The sequence below is a fragment of the Manis pentadactyla genome, chromosome 12, assembly GCF_030020395.1.
Source record: "Manis pentadactyla isolate mManPen7 chromosome 12, mManPen7.hap1, whole genome shotgun sequence".
Lineage (NCBI taxonomy): Eukaryota > Metazoa > Chordata > Mammalia > Pholidota > Manidae > Manis > Manis pentadactyla.
The window spans coordinates 14,684,671-14,694,697 of NC_080030.1; positions in this window are offsets into that span (position 1 = coordinate 14,684,671).

The following is a 10,027-nucleotide window of genomic DNA, read 5'->3' on the forward strand; positions in this document are numbered from 1 at the left end:
TCGGGGAGAGGTGGAAAGTATTGTTGCAGGTACAGATGTCTGGTCCCTAGCTGCCCGGCAGAATCCGGCCGTCTATGCGTTCCAGGGAATCTGCATTGTACATCGGAAGGCTGAGAAACCCGTGGGCCAGGACAATTCCAACCACTCAGACAGGGGGCTGGAGGAGCCTTTGGGAAGGGCTCTAGCCGGCGGCTTGGAAGAGTCAGAGATGGCCTCTTGGAGGAGGGGTTGGTCCGTGTAGAGTCCTTGAGGTCTGAGGTCTTAGCTGAGAAGGAAGCAGCTCATTCCAACACCCCAGGATCAAGAGAGTCTGGCGCTTTAGGCCGGAACTTCTCAACCTCAGTACCCTTGACGTTTTGGGCTGGATAGTTCTATGTGGTGAGGGCTACCCTGTGCTTGGTAGGGGTTGGGCAGCGTCCCGGCCCCACCCAGTAGATGCCAGTAGCGCTCCTCCCCGCAGTCGCGGCACCCGAAGCTGCCTCCAGACATTGCCCATATGTCCTGGGGTGGGGGGTATAATTGCATTAGGATAAATGACTCCGATGTTTTTTTTAGTTGTGCACTCCTGTCAATAAAAGCGTTAAATCTCCACTTCCAGGTGGACATTTATTTATATATTACATACAAATAAGTTATACCAATCTATTCTGTAGATTATTTTTTATTTATTACATAAAGATATTCTTTAACAAATGGAGATTTAAAAAATAAGGGCATTCTAATGTTTTCTACTAAACCCTAAACGCTAAAGTTTTGCCGGTGGGGTCTGTGAACCCCTGGCAAATACAAACAATTCACATTCTTTGGGGCTGAACAATGGTATTTCAGGCACAGATGGGGGCTTCTAGGCTGCACAGAGGACCTGGGATTTTATCCGGATGGAAGTGGGGAGATATGGAGGACTCTCCCATTTTAGTTGCCAGTTATGACTTACCCAGTGGAGGAGGAGGCCCAGCTATGTCCCATCGCCTGGCCAGGATGGGCAGGAAACAGGTGGCAGACTGACCCAGCTTTGACACGAATCAGGTCTGCTAGATTCTCCTAATAATGGCCACCACGTTGAGCATTTACTCTGTGCCAGGTGCTGTTCCAGGTGCTGCAGACGGAGAGCATCAAACAAAACAAAGATCCCTACCCTTGCAGAGCTGGCATCCTCGTGGGGGAGACAGACAAGAAACATATATATAACAGGACAGGAGATAATAAAATAAAGTAAAGGCTGTGGAAGTACCATCTGATCAGAGACCTGCAGGAGGTAGGGAAGAGTGTTCCAGGCAGAGCAAACAGCAGGTGCAAAGGTCCTGAGGTGGGAGCTTGGGACTGCTGTTACCAGAGGTGGTGGTTCTTTATCATTGCATAACGAATTACCCCCAAACTCAGTGGCTTGAAAAACAAACACATCATCTCAAATAGTCTTTCATTGTTCGGGAATCTGGGAGTGGCTTTGCTGGGCTTTCCAGATCAGGGTTTCTCATAAATGTTGCGGGCAAAGTGTTGGCTGGGGCTGCAGTCATCAGAAGGTTTGGTGGGGAGTGGAAGGTCTGTTTCCAAGGTGGCTCACTCACATGGCTGGCGGGTGGGAACTGGTGGTGGTGGGTGCCTCCTTTTCCCTGCCTGGGCTGCTTGACTCTGTACTCCCAACTTGGCAGATGGCCTCCCCAGAGCAAGGGATCCAGAAGGAATGCCAGGTGGACTTGTATCTCTTTATGAGCCACAGAGTATCACTTCCACTGTCACATTCTGTATGTTAAAATCGAGTCACTAGATGCAGCCTGTATTCAGGGAGAGGGGAATAAAGATCCCACCCTTTCTCCCCGCCCCCTGCCCCCTATCTGATGGGTTGCGCCAGGAGGCACAGAGGGCAAGGGAGCCAGTCACACTGTCAGCCTCCTGGGGCACAGAATAGGGGGCAGAAGGTGAGAGTCCATCCGGCAGGACAAGCAGAAGATATAAGCAGGGTATTGGATTTGGGCATGTGTAGATGAACAGAAAAACAAACATCCCCAGTGGTCACATGGAGGTGCTGCCTATCCACCAAGGTTCTGTTTGGGCTTTGCACCCATCTTGGCCTGGCCAGAGGTGGCTTGTCTGTGCAGTGGTGTGAGTCTTAACTGCATTTTATCCTTTGTCTCTATACAAAGGTGTGGAAAGGGAGAAAATAGCTGTGCTGATAACAGCAGTACGTAGTGCAACCTCTGACACTTTAGTATAATTGAGTCAAAGATGCAACTCATTTGATCCATCCGATCATTAATTTGACAGACATGCATTTTAATGTGGCTCCTATGTGGCAGGCATGGTGCTGGGTGCCTTTTCTGCTCTCCCAGAGTTCATGGTCTTAATGGAAAAGAGAAACAGGAAGGAGATAACATTGCAACTAATTATTTTATTATATTTATGGTCTGTACCAAAAAAGAGTCATTGAGGGATCCATGAAAAAGGTTAACACAGGGGAACCTGACCTGGGCAGGGTGGTCAAGTATGGCTTCCTGAAGGAGATGCCTCTTGAGTTGAAATCCTGACACTTTGTGAAACACTGTGCCACGTGTTTGAAATTATGTATCTCATGTGATCTCAAGGTAACCCTTTGAAGGGGTAATATTATTTCAAATGGGAGAACAGGTTAGAGAACCAGCTTGGACAACCTAAGTGTCCATCAGTAGATGAATGGATAAAGAAGATGTGGTACATATACACAGTGGAGTACTATTCAGCCATAAGAAAGAAACAAATCCTACCATTTGCACATTGTGCAACTGGAGGGTATTATGCTCAGTGAAATAAGCCAGGCAGAGACAGACAAATACCAAATGATTTCCCTCATTTGTGGAGTATAACAATGAAGCAAAACTGAAGGAACAAAATAGCAGCAGACCCAGAGACTCCAAGAATGAACTAGTGGTTACCAAAGGGGAGGGGTGTGGGAGGGCAGGTGGGGAGCGAGGGAGAAGGGGATTGAAGGGTATTATGTTTAGTACACATGGTGTGAGGGGTCACGGGGAGAACAGTGTAGCATAGAGAAGGCACATAGTGGATCTGTGGCATCTTGCTGCACTGATGGACAGTGACTGCATTGGGGTATGGGTGGGGACTTGATAATATGGGAAAATGTAGTAACCACATTGTTTTTTTCATGTGAAACCTTCATAAGAGTGTATATCAATCATACCTTAATTAAAAAAGAAAAAAGAACCAGCCAGGAGGTTCCCCTGATGAGTGAATGGGAGTTAAGTGGTTGGAGAGGCACAGCCCAGAGGGAGCAGCAGGCGCAAAGGCCCTGAGGGTAGAAGAGGCTTGGTTCAGTGCAGGAAGCCAAAGGCCACCTTGGCTGGGGCTTAGCAAGCTAGCGGCAAGTGGAGGGAGGTGAAGCTCATGCAAAAAGCAGCCAAACTTGACCTTCCGCTGGACCATTTGAGGCTTAAGCTGGGTGGTGGTGTGTTTACTTGTGGAGGACACTGACATGATTGGAGCATGTGTGTGCTTTTCACAGTCTGATGACTTTTTCTCTCAGTTTAACAAATGAAGAAATTTAGGAATGCCCAGGGTTGGAGATGTGGGGACATGGTAAATCTCAAAACCATCGGAGAGGGCGACTCTTGGTAGAATCTGTGCTGGGGCAATTTGGCAAAACTTACGAAAGCATTAAGCATGCTGTCTTGACTATTTCTTTCATTTTATGTATTCTGATGCTTTGACATCTGGGACCTCGCTGGCCTGGTGGTCTGCCCCTCCCTGGACACACACACACACAGCATCTGTGGGCATTTCTGCACGTGGCGCTCCACCCCACCTTTACTCTCCGTACTATAGATTTCTCTAGCAATTGAATTTTTGCTGAAGCAAACATCCATCACTTCTGTAATCAGAAGCAAAAACTACACAATAAGATAAACACGATTACTCTTCACAATCACATGTATGAGGCCCTGGAAGTATATCTTTCACAGCGACACCTAAGAGCCGAGAGGTAATTTGGGACTCCATAGTCTGTGTAGTCCTCAGCAGATGGAATGGCCTTTACAGCACAGAAATCTACTGTTTGGGTTTTGCGAAATCAGCTTCAAACGCATTTCCAGGAACGCATTATGTACAGAAGTTGGGTAACTTGTTTGAGGCTTCCCTCACGTGCATTTGGTGGGTGGGGAAATCACAGTGGCCAACATACCTTGGGTGTATCGAGGGCTCACTGGGTGCCAGGTTGTCTGTGGGGTGTCCTCTGGGCCTGGGGCTATCAAGTCACTCCTCACCCTTCAAAAGGAACAGGCTCAGGTGCCACTGTCCCTTTTTGAGATGAAGAATCTGAGTTTCAGAGCAATTAAGCAAATCAAGCAGGACACCCAGCTTATAAGTGGCATAGTCAGGACTTGAACACAGGCCAGCTGATTACAACCCTCCTTCAAGCTGGACTAAAGCAAGGGGGATATAAAGGACAACGGGGCATGCTTTGGAACCAGATGGTCTGGGTTTGAGTCAATTGCTGCCTCTTTGAGCATCTTTTTGGGCCTCAGTCTTCCCGTCTCTGAAATGGGGATTGAGTGGTTTTGAGAGTCATACGAATTAATTCAGATAAACCACTTAGACCTGTGCCATCTGACAAGGTAACCACTGGGTGCACATGGCATTTGAGTCCTTGACATGTGGCAATTCCTAATCCAGATGTTCTGTCGATGCCCAATGCACACTGGACTTTGAAGACTTCTGTACAATAACACATCAATGCCTTTTTATGTTAATTCCATGTTGAAGCACATGTATTTTGGGTATATTGGGCTAGATAAAATTATTCTCATTTCACTGAATTATTTTTACCTCTTTCACATGACAACTAGAAAATTTAAAATTTTATATGTAGCATCGCATTACATTTTTATGGGATCATGCTGGCTTAGAGGGTGCAAAGTAAGTAGCAACCATTCAAGGAGCATGTAGCTGTTTTTATTACCACACGACTTTGGTTTATGGTGCTTTTCCTAGGGTGTGTGGTCCCTGGGAAAAAAAGCGGTCCTCTGCTTTAGCCCTGGGCCTGGTGGCCCTGTTTTCTGCTCCCGGCAGCAGAAACACCCGGCAGCAGAAACACCCAGCTAATCGATGATTCTACATTCTGGAAAGCTCTCAGGGATGATATTGGGAAAATGTGTGAGGTGACTACACCAGGCTCTCAGCTCTGGGAGCTGGGATGGCCAGATGACTTCATCTATTTACAGTTTACATTGTGCAACTTTGAACTTGTGGATCGCTCTCCTCACCAAAACAGGACCCTCTTCTGGTTGCAAAACTCAGGCATACTTGTTTTGCTTTGTTTTGTTTTGTTTTGTGTTAAGTTAAGCATTATGAAATACTTGATTTAGAAAGAGCAAGTCTTTCTATACACAGGAAAGCAAAACCTTCAGTTGTAGTTTTGTCGGTGGCCATTGGGGTGTCTGCAAATGTGGACGCAAGGGGCCCAGGACATGTAAGCAAACCTTTGGTCCCTGGGGAAGAGCGAGGGGGCTTACTATGGTGGGTGTTCCATTATTTTTTCTCTACGCCTGCCTTTCGGGGAATCTTTTTGCTAGAATGTCTTCCTGTATCACTAAAAAGTTAATAATAATAATCTAAGAAGAGGCGGTAACTCATTCCTCTTACTCCCAGGATAACCCCCAGTAAATCTGATGTGATTCTTCTGGATCTTTTTCCTTTGAACGACTTATTTCTCTTTCTGCCTTCACGATCATGACATTCAAAGAAAAAGAGTAACTTAAAAATACGTCCAGATCTCTGAACAAAAAGGGTTTGGGGATCTAAAGAGGAACTTTGTTTTTCAGGGCTCCAGGAAGATAGGTGTCCATTCAGTTCCTCTGTCTTCTCATTTGTAAAATGGGAAGAAAACAGCCCCCATCTCAGAGTTGCCGGGAGAAAAGGAGACGTTAACGTGTGCGCAGTACTTAGACCAGAGTCTGCACTTAACAGATGCTCCAAAGTGTTTGTTTTGACTCTTGTTCAGACCAGAGTCCAAGACCTGTCTCTGCCACTTATGCACTGGGGGCCTGAGCCCATGTCAAACCTACTGAAGCCCTTTGTTTGCTCATCCTTAAAATGGGGTCATAGCCCTCATGCGCATTGTAGGATTCAGTGAGAGAACAAGATAACTCTCTCCCTTCAAAGGATTCCCAAGGACCTCAACAATACTCATATTTTATGTGGATGTCCCGGTCGGGGAGGAGGGTGTGTCTGGGCAGGACTCCACAAGGAGGTGGTGTGCAAGGTTCAATAAACTACAGGCATGGAATTGGTATGTGAGGAGGAGGAAGAGCTGAAAGAGGGTTGTCAGGATACAGGTATAGTGAACACGTGGCACTGTTGCTGCTACACCCCTCCCGCCCCCCTGGACCAGCCCCTGGCCTCGCATCAGAGGTCATGATGGGAAGAGGGGGAACCACACATGGAGAGCAGGCGCCACATGCAGATTGCTGAGGCTGCTGGGGCAGTGCGTCTGGTGACAGATCCGTGTCCCGTGTCCTTGAGACCTGGAGCTTTATTCTGCACTGTCCTTGACACTCAGTGAGGTCCTACCAATTTTTTAAAACTTAGCTTTATGGAGGTAGGTTTTACATATCATACAACCATCTCCTGCAAGTCTACACTGCAATGATTTTTAATAACCTTATGAGTGACGCAGCCATCACTGCAATTCAGCTTTCGAACATTTTTATCCCTCCAGTGAGAGTCCTTGGGCCATTTACAGCCAGTTCCCATTCCCATTCCCAGCCTTCAACAACCACCCACCTCTACAGATTTGCCTTTTCTGGGCATTTCATGTAAATGGAATCATACAATATGTGCTCTCCTGTGTCTGAATTCTCTCACTCGGCACAATGTTTTTGAGTTTTATCCACGTCGTAGTGTGTGTCAATAGCTTGGTCCTTGTACTGCTGCATAATATTCCATCGTGTGGATCTTTTTTCTATTACTCTCAAATATTCTTAAATAAACCTTTCTGGTTAAAATTAACCACAGTTGGTCCCTGTGACTAGGCTAATGACCTTTCCTAATTAAAATTTTTTCTATATTGTCCACGTATGAGTGACATGATTTAAGGCTGAAGGAAATGTACAGAGAGAAGTGGGAGTGGGCATCATGCAGCCTCAGGGAAAAGAATTTCTTCGTATACACACACAGGTAGACACAGGTGACGTATCAATAACACACCTGTACGTGTCACATTTTAGTGCCCTGCTTCCTAGCTCTTTGGTCCACTTGGGTCTCAGGTGCTCTTCGTGTGGACAGTTCCACGCGATGCAAATTTCTACCTCAAGAACACATACGCACTTTTCTATTCTGTCCTTCACGATCTTTGTGGCCCTCGGCATGTGCAGGTGTTAATGCTCTTTGGGGCAACCAGTGGAGGATAGGAGCGTGTAGATAAATAATACTCACAAACTGAATCCAACAGCACATTAAACAGATTGTGCCCAGTGACCAAGTGGGATTTATCCCAGGATATGTTTGGGATTGGAAGACTCATACAGATACTTGCATACCCGTGTTCATAGCAGCATTATCTACAATGACTAAAAGGTGGAAACAACCCAAGCGTCTATCAATAGGTGAGTGGATAAACAAAACATCGATACAATGGAATATTGTTCAGCCATAAAAGCAACCAATACACTACAGCTTTCAGGAGTCTTGAAAACATTGTGCTAAGTGAATGAAGCCAGCCGTGAGATCACATATTACATGATTCCTTTTATATGAAATGTTCAGAAGAGGCAAATCAATAGAGTCAGAAAGCAGACTAGTGGTTACCAGGGACTGGGAAGTAGAGGGGTGGGGAGAGATGGGTGCAGGGTGTTTTCTGGGAAAATGTTTAGAAACTAGAGATGGTCATTGCACAAAATTGTAAATATTTTAAGTGCCACTGAATTGTACATGTTAAAATGGTTAATCGTATGTTATAGGAATTTCACCTCAATAAACAGTAAGAACCTCAGTCTATGGTGGAGTGGAAGTACAGACTGCCAGGATGATTAGGATAGAACTTAGTAACATACGTGAAAGTTTAATCTTACCCATGAGAAGCCAAGTCAAAGAGCAACCAGTGGCCCAACTGGAATGATTTGGGCCACAAAATCAAGTAGTATTGGATTATAATCTGAATATGAAACACGTACCCATGAGTCCCTACTGATAAAAATAACGGACTGAATGAATTAGTAAATGAGGGAGAAGAGACCAATCTCCTATGTAGAAGAATTCCAAATAATTTATGTAAATTATGTAATTTATACTCTAACCTGAAGAAAGGGGAGTGTAACTCCCACCCCTTAGTGTGTACTGTGCAGAGAAACTTTCTTCCAACTTTCTTCCAGTGCCCTGTGGGAAACGGAGCAGGAATAATAACTTCGCAGCAGAGAAACTTAGCAAACGCTACCTCAGCTTCATTGATCCGCGTCAACATCAATAGTGATCAATCACACTGATCATATATACTCTCGATTCAAAATGATGCAAGTGGCACTTTACTTCTGTGATATTCCTCCCCCAAACCCATAACCCCATAAGCCTAATTATGAGAAAACATCAGATAAGTCCCAATAAAGAGTCATCCTATGATGTTTTTGACCAGTATTCCTCAAAACTCTCAAGGACATCAGAAACAAGAAGTCCAAGAAATTGTCACAGCCAAGGGAATCCTGAGGAGACATGCCAACTAAATGTAATATGGTTGAGATGAGGTCTTGAATCAGAAAAAGGACATTAAGTGAAAATTAAGGAAATCTAAATTGTGGATTTGGGGTAAAAAAATGTATCAAATCTGGAACCAATATATAATATTGTTTTATAAATATTTATATATAAAAAATATATAATCTATATATAAAATATAAAAAGTATCAATATTAGTTCCTTAATTATAATAAATGTAACATTCTACTAATGTTAATAATAGGGGAACCTGTGTGCAGGGGTACAGGAGAACTTTCTGTCCTATTTTCTGAATTTTTCTATAAGTCAAAAGCCTATGTAAAAAGTGAAGTTTATTAAAAAAATGTACTCACCCTTTGGCATTGAGGAGCATCTGTATATGGTAGTGTGAAAATGATTTAATAAAGGGAAACCTCACTGACATGGCGTTGAGAGGACAGCAGGGGGAGCTCCTGGGCCCCACCGCTCCTCAATTGCAGACCAGGCTGGAGGAGACCAGACCTTGCAAAGCAGTAAAAGATGCTGCTTCAGCTCCTACTCGCCAGCAGGAGAAAGGGCGATATCCTCCTCCACCAGCAACAGCCCTGCCCAACTCTACCCTTTCCTCTATCAAAGAACCTTCCTCTCCTTTGTTCCTGGTACTTTCCTATGGTTTTGTGAAGCTTGCGCGTCCCAAATTGCAATTCTCTGCTACTCCTGGATGAACCTATTTTTTGCTCGTAAAATAACCGCGAGTTTTATTTTTAAAGTCAACAGTGGTGAGTGTATAGATTCTGGAGCCAGATAGCTGGAATTCACATCCCAAGCTCTGTCACTTACTGTCTGGTTGGCAGCCTCCAGGAGGGCCCCTTGCAGTTCCTGCCTCCTGGCAGTCATGCCCTGCACAATCCTCGCCCACACTGAGTAGTGCTAGCTCATGGGGCCAATAGAGGATTGTGCAAATGATAGGGCGTGATTTCTGAAGCTAGGTCATAAAAGGCCCTGTAGCTTCCACCTTGCTCTTTCTCCTGGATCACTCTGGGAAAGCCAGCTGCCATACTGTGAGGATGCCCAAGCGGCACTGTGGCGAGGTCTACATGGCAAAGAACAGCCCTCCCACTACCACCACTGCCAACTTGCCAGCCAGGTGAGTGAGCTACTGCAGAGGTGGCCCCTCCAGCCCCTGTTGAGCCTTCGAATGATGGCATCCCCCGTTGACATCTTGACTGTAATCTCATGAGAGACCACTGAGCCCAAAATACATAGCTCAGCTTCTCCCTGTGGATTCCTAACAGAAACCATGAACAATAATACATTGTTATTGCTTTAAGCCTCTAAGTTTTGGGGTAATTTGTTTCAT